This window comes from Ranitomeya variabilis, chromosome 6 (assembly GCF_051348905.1).
Source record: "Ranitomeya variabilis isolate aRanVar5 chromosome 6, aRanVar5.hap1, whole genome shotgun sequence".
NCBI classification, from domain to species: domain Eukaryota; kingdom Metazoa; phylum Chordata; class Amphibia; order Anura; family Dendrobatidae; genus Ranitomeya; species Ranitomeya variabilis.
Window position 1 is genome coordinate 148,291,581 of NC_135237.1, and position 23,245 is coordinate 148,314,825.

The 23,245-nt window shown below is 44.3% G+C and overlaps 1 protein-coding gene across 3 annotated transcripts in view; it reads right to left on the bottom strand.

Annotated features, from left to right (window-relative positions):
• ZDHHC3 (zDHHC palmitoyltransferase 3) overlaps positions 1–23,245 on the bottom strand; it is a 121,462-nt gene that overhangs the window by 97,999 nt on the left and 218 nt on the right. The gene's annotated exons all lie outside the window — the stretch shown is intronic.

The following is a 23,245-nucleotide window of genomic DNA, read 5'->3' on the forward strand; positions in this document are numbered from 1 at the left end:
ACTTATTTCTCACTGAAAAATGCAAATAAATTTATATAATTTACAGTACAGACCAAAAGTTTGGACACACCTTCTCATTTAAAGATTTTTCTCTATTTTCATGACTATGAAAATTGTACATTCACACTGAAGCCATCAAAACTATGAATTAACACATGTGGAATTATATACTTAAAAAAAAATTGTGAAACAAATGTAGCCACCTTTTGCTTTGATGACTCCTTTGCACACTCTTGGCATTCTCTTGATGAGCTTCAAGAGGTAGTCACCAGGAATGGTCTTCCAACAATCTTGAAGGAGTTCCCAGAGATGCTTAGCACCTTTTGCCTTCACTCTGCGGTCCAGCTCATCCCAAACTATCTCGATTGGGTTCAGGTCTGGTGACTGTGGAGGCCAGGTCATCTGGCTTAGCACCCCATCACTCTCCTTCTTGGTCAAATAGCCCTAACACAGCCTGGAGGTGTGTTTGGGATCATTGTCCTGTTTAAAAATAAATGATGGTCCAACTAAACGCAAACAGGGTGGAATAGCATGCCGCTGCAAGATGCTGTGGTAGCCATGCTGGTTTAGTATACCTTCAATTTTGAATAAATCCCCAACAGTGTCACCAGCAAAGCACCCCAAACACCATCACATCTCCTCCTCCATGCTTCATGGTGGGAACCAGGCATGTAGAGTCCATCCGTTCACCTTTTCTGCTTCGCACAAAGACACAGTGGTTGGAAACAAAGATCTCAAATTTGGACTCAGCAGACCAAAGCAGATTTCCACTGGTCTAATATCCATTCCTTGTGTTCTTTAGCCCAAACAAGTCTCTTCTGCTGGTTGCCTGTCCTTCCTAGCAGCTATTTTACCATGAAGGCCTGCTGCACAAAGTCTCCTCTTAACAGTTGTTGTAAAGATGTGTCTGCTGCTAGAACTCTGTGTGACATTGACCTGGTCTCTAATCTGAGCTGCTGTTAACCTGCGATTTCTGAGGCTGGTGACTCAGATAAACTTATCCTCAGAAGCAGAGGTGACTCTTGGTCTTCCTTTCCTGGGGCGGTCCTCGTGTGAGCCAGTTTCTTTGTAGTGCTTGATGGTTTTGCCACTGCACTTGGGGACACTTTCAAAGTTTTCCCAAGTTTTCGGACTGACTAGCCCTTCATTTCTTAAAGTAATGATGGCCACTCGTTTTTCTTTACTTAGCTGCTTTTTTCTTGCCATAATACAAATTCTAATAGTCTATTCAGTAGGACTATCAGCTGTGTATCCACCAGACTTCTGAACACAACTGATGGTCCCAACCCCATTTATAAGGCAAGAAATCTCACTTATTAAACCTGACAAGGTACACCTGTGAAATGAAAACCATTACCGGTGACTACTTCTTGAAGCTCATCAAGAGAATGCCAAGAGTGTGCAAAGCAGTCATCAAAGCAAAAGGTGGCTACTTTGAAGAACCTAGAATATAAGACATATACAAAAGGGAAAGTTAAAATATTTGCGCTAAACTCCTCAATTTAAGATCATAAATTTAGAAAAAAAAAATGTGAATAAAAAACAAAATATGTTTCACGTTAATATCCAAATGAATGGCAATCTGAAACTACCTGAGTGTCCAAGACTGTGTTCAGATCTTGCCTGTTATGTCTTCAAAAGGTCCTGCAGTTATGTGCTGTGAAGCATGCGGCTGGATCCTTATCTGTAGAACTGTTCCATTAATGTCCAATGCCAGAGGGCAGTAATAAGTAATGAACTGTAGTACAGAGGATGCTGTCCCGGCCGGTGACTAGCGTTCCCCTGGAAGATGCAAACTCTGCCGTGCACTGGCAAAAGCAGCTTAATGTGAAAGCAAAAAGCCGGCAAGGTACAGGACCTTGCGTGACGTCACAGGCACGTGATGTGATCACGTGACCGGCTACAAGGAGCACACAGGACCACACTATCCTACGCGTTTCAGAGTCTCTGACTCCTTCCTCAGGGATCTGGCATTGGACATTAATGGAACAGTTATACAGATAAGGATCCAGCCGCATGCTTCACAGCACATAACTGCAGGACCTTTTGAAGACATAACAGGCAAGATCTGAACACAGTCTTGGACACTCAGGTAATTTCAGATTGCCATTCATTTGGATATTACGTGAAACATATTTTGTTTTTTATTCACATTTTTTATTTTTTTTTTTTTAATTTATGATCTTAAATTGAGGAGTTTAGCGCAAATATTTTAACTTTCCCTTTTGTATATAACTTTTTGGACGAATAGGAGTGGGTTCGTCCCTATATTTGCAGCAATCAACCTCAAGTGATAAAGCAGCGCCTCCTGTTTTTTTTTTTTTTTCCTAATTTGTAATTAGAATATAAGATATATTTTCAGTTGTTTCACACTTTTTTGTTAAGTATATAATTCCACATGTGTTTTTTCATAGTTTTGATGCCTTCAGTGTGAATGTACAATTTTCATAGTCAAGAAAATACAGAAAAATCTTTAAATCAGAAGGCGTGTCCAAACTTTTGGTCTGTACTGTATACAATGTGATTTTCTGGATTTTATTGTTGATATTCTATCTCTCAATATTAAAAACAGCCTACCCTTAAAATCATAGACTGTTCATGTCTTTGTCAGTGGGCAAACTTACAAAATCAGCAAGGGATCAAATACGGTACTTATTTCCCCCACTGTAGATACAGCGGTCAGTCTACAGATGGATACAAGTCCCAGGCATCTGTTACAAACCTGTTGCGGATCTGTGCTTTGTTTCCCTCACCCCGGTCTGCTAGACTTTCTTGTGCTCCACGTTGGGGTTCGCAAGTAGCCCGGCGTGCTAACATGTGTGTATTTCCTAGGCCTATATATGGCTTCCCTAGCACACACCTGTGTCTTGGTATTAAGACTTTCTAATGTGACTTTTACTTTCTCTGTGCACAGTTCCCGTCCACAGTCTACAACAGGCATGTCAAACACGCGTCCCGCGGGCCGCGTGCGGCCCTTTACAGGCATATCTGCGGCCCGCACAAAAGTCTCAAACTTTGTCTAAACACAAATAGGCTGAGCCGCAGATGCTCAAAACGTCACGATCAGCACTTCCGGCTCTTCATTCATTGGCCCATATCCCTGCATATGACCTGCTTACGTGATCAGCTGCTGAGAGGCGCTTACCGCCGCTGGCACTTCCGCATCAGGGAAGCGCCAGCAGCGGCTGACGTCACTGAGCGTGTGACAGGCTGCTTCAGTTCATTCGTCGTCACTCACGGTCGTTGCACCGCAGCGCCGGTGACTCGTCGTCACTGTCTCACTCGCACTCGCTGTGTGTTCAGTTTGTGGTTGGAGAGTCCAGGTGACGTCGTCGGTGCCGGTGGTAAGTGGCGTGCTCCAGACCGCGGCCACGGGGACCGGGTGGAGCTGAAGTCTGACTCTGAAACCTGCCTGCTGCATAGGGGGTGGGTGTGTAGGACTGGAGGAGCAGATCCTTGTACTATGGGGGTGTCTGTGTCAGACTGGAGGAGCAGATCCTCTTGTATTATGGGGGTCCTTATATTTCTGGAGGTGGAAGTACCAGGATGTGATCCTCCACCTCCAGAAATATAGGGACCCCCATAATACAAGAGGATCTGCTCCTCCAGTCTGACACAGACACCCCCATAGTACCAGGATCTGATCCATGGGGCCCTGTGACAATGGAAAAGCAGAGACTTGTATTACAGGGGTCCTGTGTATGCGGAGAAGTAGATCCCTGTATTATGGGGGTCCTTGTGTCTCTGGAGGATCAGATCCTTATGGGGATTATTGTTTTTCTGGAGGACAAGATCCTTACATCATGGGGGTCTCTGGAAGAGCAAACCCGTATATGAGGGTCCTGATCTATGGAGAGCAGATTCTTGTATTATAGGGGTCCGCAATCTCTGGAAGAACAGATCCTGGTATTATGTGGTCCCCTGCATCTCTGGTGGAGCATATGACTACATTATGGGGGTCTTGTATATCTGGAAGAGAGAGCGGATCCTTGTATTAGAGGGGTCCTGGGTCTTTGGAGGAGCAGATCCTTATATTTTCGGGATCCACTGTGTCTGGATGACGGCATGACTGCTGTTACAATACGTGTGTGACATTAGCTGCTGTGTGCGGCCCTCGCAACAACCTCTTGTTACTCATGTGGCCCTCAGGGTACCCTGAGTTTGACATGCCTGGTCTACAAAACACCTGTAGTTCCAGTCTCTGAGTTATGTGTGTTTTTCAATATCACTGCTAAGTGCCTAGATTTTCCTGAATGTCTCATACAGTGGGGCAAAAAAGTATTTAGTCAGTCAGCAATAGTGCAAGTTCCACCACTTAAAAAGATGAGAGGCGTCTGTAATTTACATCATAGGTTGACCTCAACTATGGGAGACAAACTGAGAAAAAAAAAATCCAGAAAATCACATTGTCTGTTTTTTTATCATTTTATTTGCATATTATGGTGGAAAATAAGTATTTGGTCAGAAACAAAATTTCATCTCAATACTTTGTAATACATCCTTTGTTGGCAACGACAGAGGTCAAACGTTTTCTGTAAGTCTTCACAAGGTTGCCACACACTGTTGTTGGTATGTTGGCCCATTCCTCCATGCAGATCTCCTCTAGAGCAGTGATGTTTTTGGCTTTTCGCTTGGCAACACGGACTTTCAACTCCCTCCAAAGGCTTTCTATAGGGTTGAGATCTGGAGACTGGCTAGGCCACTCCAGGACCTTGAAATGCTTCTTACGAAGCCACTCCTTCGTTGCCCTGGCGGTGTGCTTTGGATCATTGTCATGTTGAAAGACCCAGCCACGTTTCATCTTCAATGCCCTTGCTGATGGAAGGAGGTTTGCACTCAAAATCTCACGATACATGGCCCCATTCATTCTTTCATGTACCCGGATCAGTCGTCCTGGCCCCTTTGCAGAGAAACAGCCCCAAAGCATGATGTTTCCACCACCATGCTTTACAGTAGGTATGGTGTTTGATGGATGCAACTCAGTATTCTTTTTCCTCCAAACACGACAAGTTGTGTTTCTACCAAACAGTTCCAGTTTGGTTTCATCAGACCATAGGACATTCTCCCAAAACTCCTCTGGATCATCCAAATGCTCTCTAGCAAACTTCAGACGGGCCCGGACATGTACTGGCTTAAGCAGTGGGACACGTCTGGCACTGCAGGATCTGAGTCCATGGTGGCGTAGTGTGTTACTTATGGTAGGCCTTGTTACATTGGTCCCAGCTCTCTGCAGTTCATTCACTAGGTCCCCCCGCGTGGTTCTGGGATTTTTGCTCACCGTTCTTGTGATCATTCTGACCCCACGGGGTGGGATTTTGCGTGGAGCCCCAGATCGACGGAGATTATCAGTGGTCTTGAATGTCTTCCATTTTCTAATTATTGCTCCCACTGTTGATTTCTTCACTCCAAGCTGGTTGGCTATTGCAGATTCAGTCTTCCCAGCCTGGTGCAGGGCTACAATTTTGTTTCTGGTGTCCTTTGACAGCTCTTTGGTCTTCACCATAGTGGAGTTTGGAGTCAGACTGTTTGAGGGTGTGCACAGGTGTCTTTTTATACTGATACCAAGTTTAAACAGGTGCCATTACTACAGGTAATGAGTGGAGGAAAGAGGAGACTCTTAAAGAAGAAGTTACAGGTCTGTGAGAGCCAGAAATCTTGATTGTTTGTTTCTGACCAAATACTTATTTTCCACCATAATCTAATATATAAAGCTGAATGTGTGTGTGTGTGTATGTATGTATGTATGTATGTCCGGGATTGGCATCTGAACCGTAGCAGCTACAGCCAGAAAATTTTGCACAGTCACACGTCTGGACCCCGAGAGCGTCATAGGCTATGTTGTGAGGTGAAATTTTAACCCCGCGCTTTCCAATTCACCAAACAATTTTGCCCCTATCTATATAATGGGGAAAAAGTGAAAGGAAAAGTGTTGGAGGCGTCGCAGCTACAGGCACAAAATTTTGCACAGTCACACGTCTGGACCCTGAGAGCGTCAAAGCTATATTGTGAGGTGAAATTTTAACCCCGCGCTTTCCAAGTCACCAAACAATTTTGCCCCTATCTACATAATGGGGAAAAAATGAAAGGAAAAGTGTTGGAGGCAAATTAACAGCTGCCAGATGTGAACAAGGGGGACTTAAAGAATGACAGCGATGGCACCAAAGAGTATATACTGTACAGTTGCTAAGGTGGGGCCCCAACATGGGATAATCACACCACCACGGGGATATGAACACACACACAAAATGCGCCACACACTACCACGTGCTCGAACACATATACCACCCTCAGTGCACATTTCACCACACATACACCAACCTCGCCACATAAAAGTAGAAACACAAAAGTCGCCGCTCAAAACTCGCCACGCGCAAAACTCTCCACATGCAAAACTCGCCACACGTGCAAAACTCGCCACACGCAAAACTTGCACACGCAGAAAAATTGCCACACGCAGAAAAATTGCCACATGCACAAAAGTTGCAACACATGCAAAAGTTGCCTCACACAAAACTTGCACATACTCAAAAGGCACCACACATAAAACTCGCCACGCGCAAAACTCGCCATGCGCAAAACTTGCTGCACACAACTTGCTACACTAACCTGTCACATGCAACTCGACACACAAAAAGTTGCTACACGCATGTCGCCACACAAAACTCATCTCACAAAAGTCGCTACATGCATGTCGCCACACGCAACTCAACACACACAACTTGACACACGAAACTCGCCCTAAAACACACACAAGTCTGGTATCCTTCAAAAATAAAAATCTGATTAATAAGCAGACAAACTACAAGAACAACAAATGTACCATATAGGAATCCGGCAGCTGTCAGTCACATGACCAGTCTATTATGTGTATGTGTGAGCTAATATATACTGCCAGGGGGTGGGCTTACTGTTGGCTGGGGATTTATCAGGCTGCCATTTTAGCTTACAAATACTGAGGTAAAAATACTGACCAAATAACGTGTGAACGAGGGCTAATACAGGAGGAGATGGCATACAGCTATATACTATATACAGGAGATGACACACAGGTATATACTATTTACAGGGGAGATGACACACAGGTATATACTATATACAGGAGGAGATGACACACAGATATATACTATATACAGGAGAGATGACACACAGGTATATACTATATAGAGGAGGAGATGACATACAGGTACATACTACATACAGGAGGAGATGACATACAGGTATATACTATATACAGGAGGAGATGACACACAGGTATATACTATATACAGGAGCAGATTACCTACAGGTATATAGTATATACAGGAGGAGATGACACAGGTATATGCTATGTATAGGAGGAGATGACATACAGGTATATACTATATACAGGAGATGACACACAGATATATACTATATATAGGTGAGATGACACACAGGTATATACTATATACAGGAGATTACATACAGGTATATCTAATATATAAAGCTGAATGTGTGTATGTATGTATGTGTGTATGTCCGGGATTGGCATCTGTACCGTCGCAGCTACAGCCACAAAATTTTGCACAGTCACACGTCTGGACCCCGAGAGCGTCATAGGCTATGTTGTGAGGTGAAATTTTAACCCCGCGCGTTCCAATTCACCAAACAATTTTGCTCCTATCTACATAATGGGGAAAAAGTGAAGGGAAAAGTGTTGGAGGAAAATTGACAGCTGCCAGATGTGAACAATGAGGACTTAAAGAATGAGAGCGATGGCGACAAAGAGTATATACCGTACAGTTGCTAAGGTGGGGCCCCGACATGGGATACTCACCACACACGGGGATATGAACACAAACACAAAATGCGCCACACACTACCACGTGCTTGAACACATATACCACCCTCAGCACACATTTCACCACACACACACACCAACCTCGCCACATAAAAGTCGAAACACAAAAGTCACCACTCAAAACTCGCTACATGCAAAACTCGCCATATGCAAAACTAGGCTCACGCAAAACTCGCCACACGTGCAAAACTCACCTCATGGAAAACTCACCTCATGCAAAACTTGCACACACAGAAAAATTGCCACATGTACAAAAGTTGCACCACATGCAAAAGTTGCCTCACACAAAACTTGCACATACTCAAAATGCACCACACATAAAACTCGCCACGCGCAAAACTCGCCATGCACAAATCTTGCTGCACACAACTTGCTACACTAACCTGTCACATGCAACTCAACACACAAAATGTTGCTACACGCATGTCGCCACACAAAACTCATCTCACAAAAGTCGCTACATGCATGTCGCCACACGCAACTCAACACACACAACTTGACACATAAAACTCGCCCTAAAACACACACAAGTCTGGTATTGTCCTTCAAAAATAAAAATCTGATTAATAAGCAAACTACAAGAGCAACAAATGTACCATATAGGAAATACGGCAGCTGTCAGTCACATGACCTGTCTATTATGTGTATGTGTGAGCTAATATATACTGCCAGGGGGGAGGGCTTCCTGTTGGCTGGGGATTTATCAGGCTGCCAATAGCAACCAATCACAGCTCAGCTTCTATTTTGCTACAGTTAATTAACCTGAGCTCTGATTGGTTAATATAGGCAACAAAGACATTCTCAGTATAACAAAGCTAATATATGTTGTGAAATGCTTCTATTTGCTTAGTTTTTGCCTTTTAATAATTACATTTCTATCTATTTGTTTTGTGGTTTTTGTGTGCAGAATAAATTTTTGTTAACACATTCTATTTTGCTAACAGCAGTCATTAACCCGGGCGAAGCCGGGTAGTACAGCTAGTCTAATATATAAAGCTGAATGTGTGTATGTATGTGTGTATGTATGTCCGGGATTGGCATCTGAACCGTCGCAGCTACAGCCACAAAATTTTGCACAGTCACACGTCTGGACCCCGAGAGCGTCATAGGCTATGTTGTGAGGTGAAATTTTAACCCCGCGCTTTCCAATTCACCAAACAATTTTGCCCCTATCTACATAATGGGGAAAAAGTGAAAGGAAAAGTGTTGGAGGCGTCGCAGCTACAGGCACAAAATTTTGCACAGTCACACGTCTGGACCCCGAGAGCGTCATAGGCTATGTTGTGAGGTGAAAGTTTAACCCCGCGCTTTCCAATTCACCAAACAATTTTGCCCCTATCTACATAATGGGGAAAAAATGAAAGGAAAAGTGTTGGAGGCAAATTAACAGCTGCCAGATGTGAACAAGGGGGACTTAAAGAATGAGAGCGATGGCGCCAAAGAGTATATACTGTACAGTTGCTAAGGTGGGGCCCCGACATTGGATAATCACCACACCACCACGGGGATATGAACACACACACAAAATGCGCCACACACTACCACGTGCTCAAACACATATACCACCCTCAGCGCACATTTCACCACACATACACCAACCTTGCCACATAAAAGTTGAAACACAAAAGTCGCCGCTCAAAACTCGCCACACATGCAAAACTCACCTCATGGAAAACTCGCCACACGCAAAACTTGCACATGCGGAAAAATTGCCACATGCACAAAAGTTGCAACACATGCAAAAGTTGCCTCACACAAAACTTGCACATACTCAAAAGGCACCACACATAAAACTCGCCACGCGCAAAACTCGCCATGCGCAAAACTTGCTGCACACAACTTGCTACACTAACCTGTCACATGCAACTCGACACACAAAAAGTTGCTACACGCATGTCGCCACACAAAACTCATCTCACAAAAGTCGCTACATGCATGTCGCCACACGCAACTCAACACACACAACTTGACACACGAAACTCGCCCTAAAACACACACAAGTCTGGTATTATCCTTCAAAAATAAAAATCTGATTAATAAGCTGAAAAACTACAAGAGCAACAAATGTACCATATAGGAATCCGGCAGCTGTCAGTCACATGACCAGTCTATTATGTGTATGTGTGAGCTAATATATACTGCCAGGGGGTGGGCTAACTGTTGGCTGGGGATTTATCAGGCTGCCAATTAAAAATACTAACCAAATAACGTGTGAACGAGGTCTAATACAGGAGGAGATGACATACAGATATATACTATATACAGGAGATGACACACAGGTATATACTATTTACAGGGTAGATGACACACAGGTATATACTATATGCAGGAGGAGATGACACACAGATATATACTATATACAGGAGACATGACACATAGGTATATACTATATAGAGGAGGAGATGACATACAGGTACATACTACATACAGCAGATGACATACAGGTATATACTATATACAGGAGCAGATTACCTACAGGTATATAGTATATACAGGAGATGACATACAGGTATATGCTATGTATAGGAGGAGATGACATACAGGTATATACTATATACAGGAGGAGATGCCACCCAGATATATACTATATATAGGTGAGATGACACACAGGTATATACAGGAGGAGATTACATACAGGTAAATACTATATATAGGACGAGATGACATACAGGTATATACTATATACAGGGGAGATGACACACAGCAGGTATATACTATATACAGGGGAGATGACATACATGTATATACTATATACAGGGGAGATGACATACAGGTGTATACTATATATAAGGGAGATGACAAACATGTATATACTGAGGTGAAAATGAGAGGTGTGAGGTGAAAATGAAAAGGTGTGAGTGCAAAATGAGAGGAGTGAGGGAAAATAGTGGAGTGATCGGAAAATGACAGATGTGAGGTCGAAATGACAAGTGTTAGGGGGGAATGAGAGGAGTGAGGGGGAAAATAAGAGGAGTGAGGGGGAAAATGAGAGGTGTGAGGGAGAAAATGAGAGATGTGAGGGGGAAAATGAAAGATGTGATGGGGAAAATGAGAGGCGTGATGGGAAAATAAGAGAAGTGAGGTGCTATAACTAACCACAGATATTTACTATGCCCAGGCAACGCCGGGCTCTTCAGCTAGCTTAGATTTACAATCTCCATGCTTTTCTCATGGTCAACTTTATGTGGCCTGTTCAAGAGTTGGAACAGCCAAAAATCTGTTTGTCTTTGCACCTGAAGGAAAAACTAAGAATGTCGTTTATCAAAAGGCTCTCGAATAAGTAGTAGAAGATTACTTCACATTACTTGGCCAATTTAGTTAAATCTGTGTGGAATATCTCTGGTGTTGAAATATATGTTGTAAAATGCTTCTATTAGCTTAGTTTTTGCCTTTTAATAATTACATTTCTATCTATTTGTTTTGTGTTTTTTTTGTGCAGAATACATTTTTGTTAACACATTCTATTTTGCTAACAGCAGTTATTACCCCGGGCGAAGCCGGGTAGTACAGCTAGTATGCAAATAAAATGATAAAAAAACAGACAATGTGATTTTCTGTATTTTTTTTTCTCAGTTTGTCTCCCATAGTTGAGGTCTACCTATGATGTAAATTACAGACGCCTCTCACCTTTTTAAGTTGTGGAACTTGCACTATTGCTGACTGACTAAATACTTTTTTGCCCCACTGTATATACCTGCGGCTTCCATGGTTTTCAATCTTTCTAGTTACTGAACAGTTCTGTCAGCTACCTGTTCCCGGATTTCTAACCAAACCAAAAATAAAAAACAACAATATCCCTCACCTGTCAGTCGATCTGTCCCATGTTGTAATTCATGTCTGGGGGAAAAACAGTTTTCAACCTGGACGGTGCCAAAATTCTACCGTCGCGGCTGAGAACCACTGGTGACTGAACTGCTGCGAGCGCAACCTCGAGGTTACTTACAGTCACCGAGGCTCCGTTCCCAGCCGGGCTGAACTGTTGTGACCTGGGTGACATCCTCGCTAGCACCGTAAGAGTTCACAGTGCCAGCGGGGATGTCAGCAAGGTCACCGCAGTTCATCCCGGCTGGGAACAGAGCCTCAGTGACCGTAGGTAAACTCGATGGCGTCACCTCCAGTCACTGAGGCTGCGCTCACAGCCGTTCAGTCACCAGTGGTTCTCAGCCTCGACGGTCGCATTTTGGCACCGTCCAGGTTGAAAACTGTTTTTCCCCTAAACATGGAATGCGGCGTGAGACCGAATGACTGACAGGTGAGGGATATTATTGTTTTTTATTTTTGGTTTATTACAGGAGGACAAGGACTTCGGAGAAATTAGGCGAGGTCGTAAGTATGGTTTAATTGAGATTATTAAAGAAGTCTGTCATTTTTTCAATTAAACGACTTTATTGTTGGTGTCTGTGCTTCAAACAGTGTGGTTATGAGGTTAGTAATGTTAGCGTCTTATTAACGCCTCTCCATTCCTAACCTTGGGGCTTGATGTCACCGGACAATACAAAGGTGACATCAACCAACCCAACTATCACCCCACTTGCCACCGCTACAGGGCAAGTGAGAAGAGCCGGGCAAAGTGCCAGAATTTGCAAATCTAATGGATCTGCCTTTTCTGGGCAGCTGCAGGCTCCTATTTTTAGGCTGGGGGGGGGGGGCAATATCCAGGGGCCCTTACCAGCCTGAGAATACCAGCCCCCAGCTGTCTGCTTTAGCAAGGTTGGTTGTCAAAAACAGAGGGGGGCACGCTGTTTTTTTATATTATTTAAATAATTAAAAAATACGGTGTGAGGACCCCTCTGTTCTTGATAACTAGCCTTGATGAAGCTGACATCTGAGGGTTGCAGCCCCCAGCTGTGAGTTTTGCCTGGCCGATTAACAAAAATACAGGGAATCCACACCATTTTTTTAGATTATTTATTTACAGCGCAGGAGCGACTGATGAATACTCCCATGCGCCGCTCCTGCTCTCACTGTTATTAACGGCAGCAGGTGTCAGATGATGTGAGTAGTTGCCCTATCAACTGACACCACCGCCTATCAGAAGCAGCGTTTTCAGCACTGTCATGCACATGACAGCGCAGCAAACACTGGATGTTCGGGCCCACCATTCAAGTTAATGGGGTCCGGGTACCAGAGCAGAACTTTTTGTAACTGTTTGGCCGAACCCACGAACCCGAACATCCAGGTGTGCGGCCATTTCTAGTCTTCAGTAACTCTGCAATCTGCCTACAGTCTTCAGTACCTCTTTTAATGGTCCACTGTCTGCTATCAGTGTCCTGCGTGCATCACGCACTTGCTGAACCCGGACCTTCGGCTTAGAGGATCCAACTAAGCCAGGAGTCCACATTATGTAACAGCATATATCAGACATTTATGGCATATCCTCTGTTCATGCCATAAATATCTAAACATGTACATGGTGTGTTTTTCAGGTGGATTCTGACAGGAATCTGCCTGAAAAAGTGTCACAAAAACATAATGCACAGCGATATCAAAATGACGTCTTCGGACGACTGCCAGTGTTTTCCTGAAGAGGCTTCATCTTTGACAATTTGGCACCTGCGCCGGCATCTAGCTGACCCCGTCTTCACATGCCCTATTGTTGTTATACCAATTAGTGATTACGTATGGCATGCACATACCTCTTAAAGGGGAATCTGTTACCACCTTAACAATGCCCCCTCTGATAATGAGGATCTGGGAGTTTCATATGTTACATGTGTCTGTCCTGTAGCTTTAGGAGAACTTTACACCTTATTACTTGCAGCGCTCATATTTATGAGATGCTAGGATAACTCTGCCCCTTACTGTTGACTGACAACTTTCTCCTTATTAATGCACATTGGGGGGAAAGTGTTCAATCTGTACCTGGAGGGTGGATTAAGGCAGAAACTCATGGATGCCGAGGACTCCACTCGTGTGGCTCAAAAATGGAGTGGATTGCTTCCTCACAAAAACGGTGAAATGTTCATTTTTGTAAAACTACAAGATAGACACTTATTACAGGAAACAAACTGAAATCAACATGTCTACCATTATACAGGGTGGGCTATGTATATGGATACACCTAAATAAAATGGGAACGGTTGGTGATATCAACTTTCTGTTTGTGGCACATTAGTATATGGGAGGGGGAAACTTTTCAAGATGGGTGGTGACCATGGCGGCCATTTTGAAGTCAGCCATTTTTTAATGCAACTTTATAAACAGGTGTATCCATATAAATGGATCACCATGTATTATGCTGCATTTAGGATGCACATTAGGCCAAGTTCACATGACTGCATAGAAATAATGATAAAATAATAAAAAGTGATCACTTTCTTTTTTTTGCGCTCCCATACACCTGAATAGACGAGTCTCATGTGAGCGTACCCTAAAGGTGGTGATAGATTAAATTTGAAAAAAAACCCGGACCTTCAGCTTAGAGGATCCAACTAAGCCAGGAGTCCACATTATGTAACAGCATATATCAGACATTTATGGCATATCCTCTGTTCATGCCGTAAATATCTAAACATGTACATGATGTGTTTTTCAGGTGGATTCTGACAAGAATCTGCCTGAAAAAGTGTCACAAAAACATAATGCACAGCGATATCAAAATGACGTCTATGGACGACTGCCAGTGTTTTCCTGAAGAGGCTTCATCTTTGACAATTTGGCACCTGCGCCGGCATCTAGCTAACCCCGTGTTCACATGCCCTATTGTTGTTATACCAATTAGTATTTTAATATCTAACTTGAAGGAAAGATAGAGGAGTCGGTCATAACATGAGAATATGTCTCCTCTGGGAGGAATAATGCACTGATGATTCGGTTCACTGTCTGTTTATTGCAGAAGTCATAGATATGAGTAGGAAAGCGGCCCAGCACTGGACAATGAAATTGCTTGTTCGGTTGTATTGTGAAGTAGTATGACATTTCTCCGTAGTGCAATGCAATACCAGGCTGCCCTCCTACCACGCTCATCTCCAAGTGATACTGCAGACTGTACCTGACCCCTGGGCGCTGCACCACCTCTTTCTTATAACTTAGCGTTTTGCCTTACTAGAATAGGAGAATTGTTTTCAGTGACGAGAAACAATATTGTGAGTATGTATTAATAATACATACAAATCTCCTAAAACTTCCCCATAAATAGAAGAGAAAATGATTATCTGAGGGGTCTTTTATGTTTGTGTTCCCTGCATCCGGTAAACACTGCCATCAATTTGCCATCCCATTGCTGTTCATTTTTCACTGACTAGTTAATGGAGGAAGCTATAAATTTATATTTTCCTACAAAAAAAAACAGATGACGAGCGAATTGCAAAAACCAACACATGGACCAAAAAATGGATCCAACACAAGTGAAATAAAAAAAGGCACGTTTTTCATGACCGAACAAAAAATGAAATGTAAATCTTGTCAAATAAGAATATCTTAAAGGGGTTGTTTATTAGTTGGGCAAACCCTTCTCGATTATTACATTCCCTCATCATTGTGTATATATTTACCGGTACATATATTGCAGCAATGACAAACAGGATAAAATAATGGCACCTTTGTACTATCACTAAAAATCCAATCACCAAGTTCAGAAGCTGCGCCAAATTATTAAAGAAAGGTCTTGGGGGAAAAAACAAACATGTAATGTAATGTAATGTACATATTTCATTATCCTATTTTGAAAGGGATGAAATCAATGATGAAAATTTGGAACAGAAATTGATAAGTTGTGGATTTGGGCTCTATTCCCCACCCAGCACCACCGCCTCCTGCTTGACTCTATGCTACATGACTTCAGGTTCAGAAAAAGGAGCTCAAACAGAAGAAGGCGACAGTGGGTGAGGAATAGAGCTGGAGTGACGTAAGCCTCAGATCTTCAGCCTCATTTGCATAGCAATTCAAATGCTGATTTCTCAGTAATGGAGAAACAAAATGGCCATGTAAAGGTATTGCTAGACTTCTCTTTGAAAGAGCTACATAAGTAGTTTGGGGTGTGAAATCATGCTGACAGATTCCCTTTAAGGGCTCATACTCACATGCGAGAGACTCAGATGAGCCTCGCACGTCAATACCCGGCAGTGCACCCAGCACTCAGGAGCGGAACGTGCGGCTGCATGTATTGCTATGTGGCCGCACACTCCGATCTGAGTGCTGGGTATTGACGTGCGAGACCCATCCGAGTTTCTCGCATGTGAGTATGAGCCCTAAAGCTCATTAAAACTTGCAGTGGTTATTAAGCACAATATAAAGAAATCTTGGTTTGTTCTAAAGAAAGATTGTACCTGTAAATCTACTTCCACATGATGGGTATTTGATTAGTTTTTTAAGTTAATTCTCTTTAACATTTCTGCATCATCTAATTTTTTTCATTGTGTTTTTAAGTTTATTTTTTAATTTTACTTTTTCTCACGTTTTGGACGCTTTGGTATTTGTCTCTTTTTATTATGTCTTGTTATGTCTGTCCGTGGGCAAAACACACTGACATGTCCATTTTTTACAATCAGCATGGGCCGCAAAACCTCCCACACACATGCACATGGATGACACACAAGGATGTCATCCAAGTGACATGCACCGGCAACAGGGAAGAAGTGGTAGAGTAGGCACTGTTCCCTGGTGCCGGGTGCTGAAGATGGCTCTCATCATTCTCCCCTGCTCTGCCGGCGATTAGCTCGAGCAGGCGAGAATGATGAGAGTTATATTCAAGTGAGAACAATGACAGCAGGCAACGATCTCACCGTGATCTGCTGCGAACTCACTGAGCTGAACTATGGTGACCTCATCACTGACTTTTTCCCACGGTGCTGAGGTCATCGCAGTTCAGCCCTGCTGGGAATGCTGCATCACTGACCGACGGTAACCACGATGATGTCACCACTGATCAATGATGCTGCGCTCGCAGCAGCTCATTCACCAGTGGTTCTCAGCCTGGATGGTGTCATCTTGGCACCGTCCAGGTTGAAAACTATTAATCCCCCAGAAATGGATTACGGTGTGGGACAGAACGATGGACAGGTGACTGACATTGGTGTTTTTTATTTTAGTTTTATTACAGGAGACGAGGGATTGAGTGGAATTGGGTGTTAGATGAGTATAGCTGTGTTTGTTATTTTTAAATAAGAATGGAAAACTGTGTTTTGTTTTATTTCTAATAGAAGACTTTATTCTGACTGTGTCTTTATTTTCCATATAACTATAGGATAGTAATGGATAGGTGTCTTATAGACGCTTCTCCATTACTAAGCTGTGGGCTTGATGTCACCTGACAATACAAAGGTCACATCAACCCCACAAATATGAACCCCACTTGCCACCGCTATAGGGCAAGTGGGAAGAGCCGGGCAAAGTGCCAGAATTAGCGCATCTAATAGATGTGCCTTCTCTGGGCAGCTGTGGGCTGCTATTTTTAGGCTTGGGGGGTAGGTCAATATACATGGCCCCTTACCAGCCTTAGAATACTAGCCCCCAGCTGTGAGCTTTCGCAAGGCTGGTTGTCAAAAATGGGAGGGCCCCCACACCGTTTATTTAAATTATTTATTTAAATAATTTAAAAAAAACTATTATTATTTTTGATAACCAGCCTTGCTGAAGCTGACAGTTGAGGGTTGCAGCTAGAGTTGAGTGAATTTGATTGGGTCCCTGCTGATTTGGCAAGCTACAGCGCTTGCCGAATAAGCAGCAGAGGGAAGCCGGATACATGGAGTGAGCCGGCTGATCAGCTGTCCGGCGCAGCAGCTGCATGTGTCGCAGCTGTATCACTGTCACAGCACATGCATGGAGAGTCCAACACACAGGCTCTCCATGCAGATGATGGGACAGTGAAACAGCTGCGACACATGCCGCTGTGGCACCGGACAGCTGATCAACTGGTGCACTTCATGTATCCAGGTTCCCTCTGCAGCTTATCCGGTAAGGGCTATAGCTTGAAGAATAAGCAGGGACCCGATCAAATTCGCTCAATTCTAGTTGCAGCTCCCAGCTGTCAGTTTTGCTTGGCTGGTTATAGAAAATACAGGGGAACCCACGCCGTTTTTTTTTCATTTATTTATTTATAGCGCAGGTGGTGGGTAAGGAATACTACCTTCAGCAGCTCCTGCTGTCACTGTTCTCACTTGAATACCACTCTCATCATTCTCCCCTGCTTGCGTTGATCGCCGGCAGAGCAGGGGAGAATGATGAGAGCCGTCTTCAGAGCCTGGTGCCGAGAAACAGATCTAACTGTACTGCTTCTTCCCTGGTGCCTGTCCGTATGGTACTGATGCGGCACACGGTTGCCAAATGTGTGCCGCAAGTATTACACACACGGACACTGACATCTCCGATACCGGAAATATCAGGACGTGTGAAATTGGCCTTAGTGTGTATTTATCTGAATTCTATGGGGAAAATCTGCACATAAAACTCAGCATACCTTACAAGCAAAATTAATATGTTGAGGATTTCAAAAAATACACAGCAGGTCAGTTTACGCAGCATAAAAAAAGCACAGTGAGCATGAGAATTCAAATCAAAGATTTTGAAATTATACTGCATCAAAAATTCACCAAAAACTCATTGTGGGAACTTAACACTTGGTCACCTGAAAATATTGGAACACCCTTAATATTTTTTAATGGAGAGTAGCTAAAAAAGTATCATTATTCTTATACAATAAACTGTGAAAACAGAGCTAAAATAGATAACAGATACAGTAAAGAGATATATACAGAGATTATAAATATACTCCTCAGCAATAAAAATGCAAAACTGAGAAAGAAAAGTCGTGGTATTATGGAAATCACTGGATTAATAGAAATGATAATATAAGCAAATGATGAAAAATGGAAATAACATTTTTAAAACATCTTGATTTATTCAGTATGGAGTATGAGTAACACACAGACATCCTCACAGTTACACACCTTGTCATGGTATCAATGAGGTTATTACTGGTTGTCTGAGGAATATTCTACCATGCAAAATGCATTTGGGCAAATCATCACAATCCCCTGCTGGCAGCTCCCGTTGTAATTGCCGACTAATGATGTCCCAAATATGTTCAATGGTATACCAGTCTGGCGATGTTGCAGAGCAGATAGCACGTACATGGCCGCTCATAGTAGCACGAGCAACACAGCTTGTAGCTTTGTTGAAAATTGTGTCCTGGGACACTTTCACGTTGTCTTGGTGAAGGTCTCTTCATAACATCGCCCATGTTTTCACTAGGCCAATTTATATTTAGCGTTGTATCCAAGACAAAAGCCAAGACCTTCATTCTAGCCAGCCACCATTGTCATTTTGCTGTGTGCCATGATTGCTTTGAGAATGGTGGTGTTTAGTCAATGAAGAGGCCTTCATAATAGAACATAACAACCGCCCTACTCCCAGGATTATGATGTGGTAGTATAATGTACAGTAGCTGGACTCTTCTAGTCTTCAGTCCAGGTACAGTAATAGCTCTCTGTTACATTGATTTAGCTATGGAACCAGAAGTATGGCCATTTTTTAAAAGTGTCCCGCAGTGAATTCTGCAGCGGTTTACACCTGCTCCTCAATAGGAATCCGCAGGCGTAAAACCGCAGGTGGAATCCACACAAAAACCGCGGTAAATTCACGGTAAATCCGCAGTGCGGTTTACCTGCGGATTTACCAAAATCAATTCGGAAAAATCCGCACACCATTCCGCAGCGTGTGCACATAGCCTAAACGTGCTATAATGGCCTGCAGCGTCTCCCTTTGAGCATATCTAGCACTTCATTATTCGGTAATCGCAGAGGGAGCTGCCGGCAGATCTTGATGATTTACACGGGTGTATTCAATGTGGCCAAACATTCCTCACCCATCTGAAATAACCTGATTGACAGTATGCCAAGGCGTGTAAGTGCGAGGAATGTTGAATGAGGACATCATACTTAATACTGAATTAATCAAGTTGTTTTGAAAATTTTGTTTTCATTTCTTCTTCATTTGCATATCATTAACATGCCTATCCTGTGATTTCCATAATGCTCCTTCTTGGTATTGCAATTTAATTGTTGAGGGAAGGGGTGGGGAGGTGTATGGGTGTGTGTGCCCAGATGTGTGTCCATGCAGGTATGTGTCTGTGCAGGTGTGTGTGTCCACATGTGTGCCCGTGCAGGTGTGTGTGCAGATTCGTACCCAGGTGTATGTGTCCACATGTGTGTCCATGCAGATATTTGTGCATGTGTCCAGATGTGCCGATGCAGATTCGTGCCTAGGTGTGTGTGTTGTGCCCAGGTGTGTGCGTGTGTCCATGATATAACAAATGACACATAAGTATACTACAATAGCTAAGTATTAATATATACACTCACTGGCCACTTTATTAGGTACACCTGTCCAACTTCTTGTTAACACTTAATTTCTAATCAGCCAATCACATGGCGGCAACTCAGTGCATTTAGGCATGTAGACATGGTCAAGACAATCTCCTGCAGTTCAAACCGAGCATCAGTATGGGGAAGAAAGGTGATTTGAGTGCCTTTGAATGTGGCATGGTTGTTGGTGCCAGAAGGGCTGGTCTGAGTATTTCAGAAACTGCTGATCTACTGGGATTTTCACGCACAACCATCTCTAGGGTTTACAGAGAATGGTCCGAAAAAGAAAAAAAATCCAGTGAGCGGCAGTTCTGTGGGCGGAAATGCCTTGTTGATGCCAGAGGTCAGAGGAGAATGGGCAGACTGGTTCGAGCTGATAGAAAGGCAACAGTGACTCAAATCGCCACCCGTTACAACCAAGGTAGGCCTAAGAGCATCTCTGAACGCACAGTGCGTCGAACTTTGAGGCAGATGGGCTACAGCAGCAGAAGACCACACCAGGTACCACTCCTTTCAGCTAAGAACAGGAAACTGAGGCTACAATTTGCACAAGCTCATCGAAATTGGACAGTAGAAGATTGGAAAAACGTTGCTTGGTCTGATGAGTCTCGATTTCTGCTGCGACATTCGGATGGTAGGGTCAGAATTTGGCGTAAACAACATGAAAGCATGGATCCATCCTGCCTTGTATGGAGCATCTTTGGGATGTGCAGCCGACAAATCTGCGGCAACTGTGTGATGCCATCATGTCAATATGGACCAAAATCTCTGAGGAATGCTTCCAGCACCTTGTTGAATCTATGCCACGAAGAATTGAGGCAGTTCTGAAGGCAAAAGGGGTCCAACCCGTTACTAGCATGGTGTACCTAATAAAGTGGCCAGTGAGTGTATATATATATATATATATATATATATATATATATATATATATATATATATATATATATATATATATATACACATGTAGCACAGCTAGCTGCATACAGTCAGATACACAGCACTGTGGCAGCTGCATAGTCAGATAGGCAGCTGCATACAGTCAGATAGGCAGCACTGTGGCAGCTGCATACAGTCAGATAGGCAGCACTGTGGCAGCTGCATACAGTCAGATAGGCAGCACTGTGGCAGCTGCATACAGTCAGATAGGCAGCACTGTGGCAGCTGCATACAGTCAGATAGGCAGCACTGTGGCAGCTGCATACAGTCAGATAGGCAGCACTGTGGCAGCTGCATACAGTCAGATAGGCAGCACTGTGGCAGCTGCATACAGTCAGATAGGCAGCACTGTGGCAGCTGCATACAGTCAGATAGGCAGCACTGTGGCAGCTGCATACAGTCAGATAGGCAGCACTGTGGCAGCTGCATACAGTCAGATAGGCAGCACTGTGGCAGCTGCATACAGTCAGATAGGCAGCACTGTGGCAGCTGCATACAGTCAGATAGGCAGCACTGTGGCAGCTGCATACAGTCAGATAGGCAGCACTGTGGCAGCTGCATACAGTCAGATAGGCAGCACTGTGGCAGCTGCATACAGTCAGATAGGCAGCACTGTGGCAGCTGCATACAGTCAGATAGGCAGCACTGTGGCAGCTGCATACAGTCAGATAGGCAGCACTGTGGCAGCTGCATACAGTCAGATAGGCAGCACTGTGGCAGCTGCATACAGTCAGATAGGCAGCACTGTGGCAGCTGCATATAGTCAGATAGGCAGCACTGTGGCAGCTGCATACAGTCAGATAGGCAGCACTGTGGCAGCTGCGTACAGTCAGATAGGCAGCACTGTGGCAGCTGCATACAGTCAGATAGGCAGCACTGTGGCAGCTGCATACAGTCAGATAAGCAGCCCTATGGATGCTGCATACAGTCAGATAGGCAGCTGCATACAGTCAGATAGGCAGCACTGTGGCAGCTGCATACAGTCAGATAGGCAGCACTGTGGCAGCTGCATACAGTCAGATAGGCAGCACTGTGGCAGCTGCATACAGTCAGATAGGCAGCTGCATACAGTCAGATAGGCAGCACTGTGGCAGCTGCATACAGTCAGATAGGCAGCACTGTGGCAGCTGCATACAGTCAGATAGGCAGCACTGTGGCAGCTGCATACAGTCAGATAGGCAGCACTGTGGCAGCTGCATACAGTCAGATAGGCAGCACTGGCAGCTGCATACAGTCAGATAGGCAGCACTGTGGCAGCTGCGTACAGTCAGATAGGCAGCACTGTGACAGCTGCGTACAGTCAGATAGGCAGCACTGTGGCAGCTGCATACAGTCAGATAGGCAGCACTGTGGCAGCTGCATACAGTCAGATAGGCAGCACTGTGGCAGCTGCATACAGTCAGATAGGCAGCACTGTGGCAGCTGCATACAGTCAGATAGGCAGCACTGGCAGCTGCATACAGTCAGATAGGCAGCACTGTGGCAGCTGCGTACAGTCAGATAGGCAGCACTGTGACAGCTGCGTACAGTCAGATAGGCAGCACTGTGACAGCTGCGTACAGTCAGATAGGCAGCACTGTGGCAGCTGCATACAGTCAGATAGGCAGCACTGTGGCAGCTGCATACAGTCAGATAGGCAGCACTGTGGCAGCTGCATACAGTCAGATAGGCAGCACTGTGGCAGCTGCATACAGTCAGATAGGCAGCACTGTGGCAGCTGCGTACAGTCAGATAGGCAGCACTGTGACAGCTGCGTACAGTCAGATAGGCAGCACTGTGACAGCTGCGTACAGTCAGATAGGCAGCACTGTGGCAGCTGCATACAGTCAGATAGGCAGCACTGTGGCAGCTGCATACAGTCAGATAGGCAGCACTGTGGCAGCTGCATACAGTCAGATAGGCAGCACTGTGGCAGCTGCATACAGTCAGATAGGCAGCACTGTGGCAGCTGCATACAGTCAGATAGGCAGCACTGTGGCAGCTGCATACAGTCAGATAGGCAGCACTGTGGCAGCTGCGTACAGTCAGATAGGCAGCACTGTGGCAGCTGCGTACAGTCAGATAGGCAGCACTGTGGCAGCTGCATACAGTCAGATAGGCAGCACTGTGGCAGCTGCGTACAGTCAGATAGGCAGCACTGTGACAGCTGCGTACAGTCAGATAGGCAGCACTGTGGCAGCTGCATACA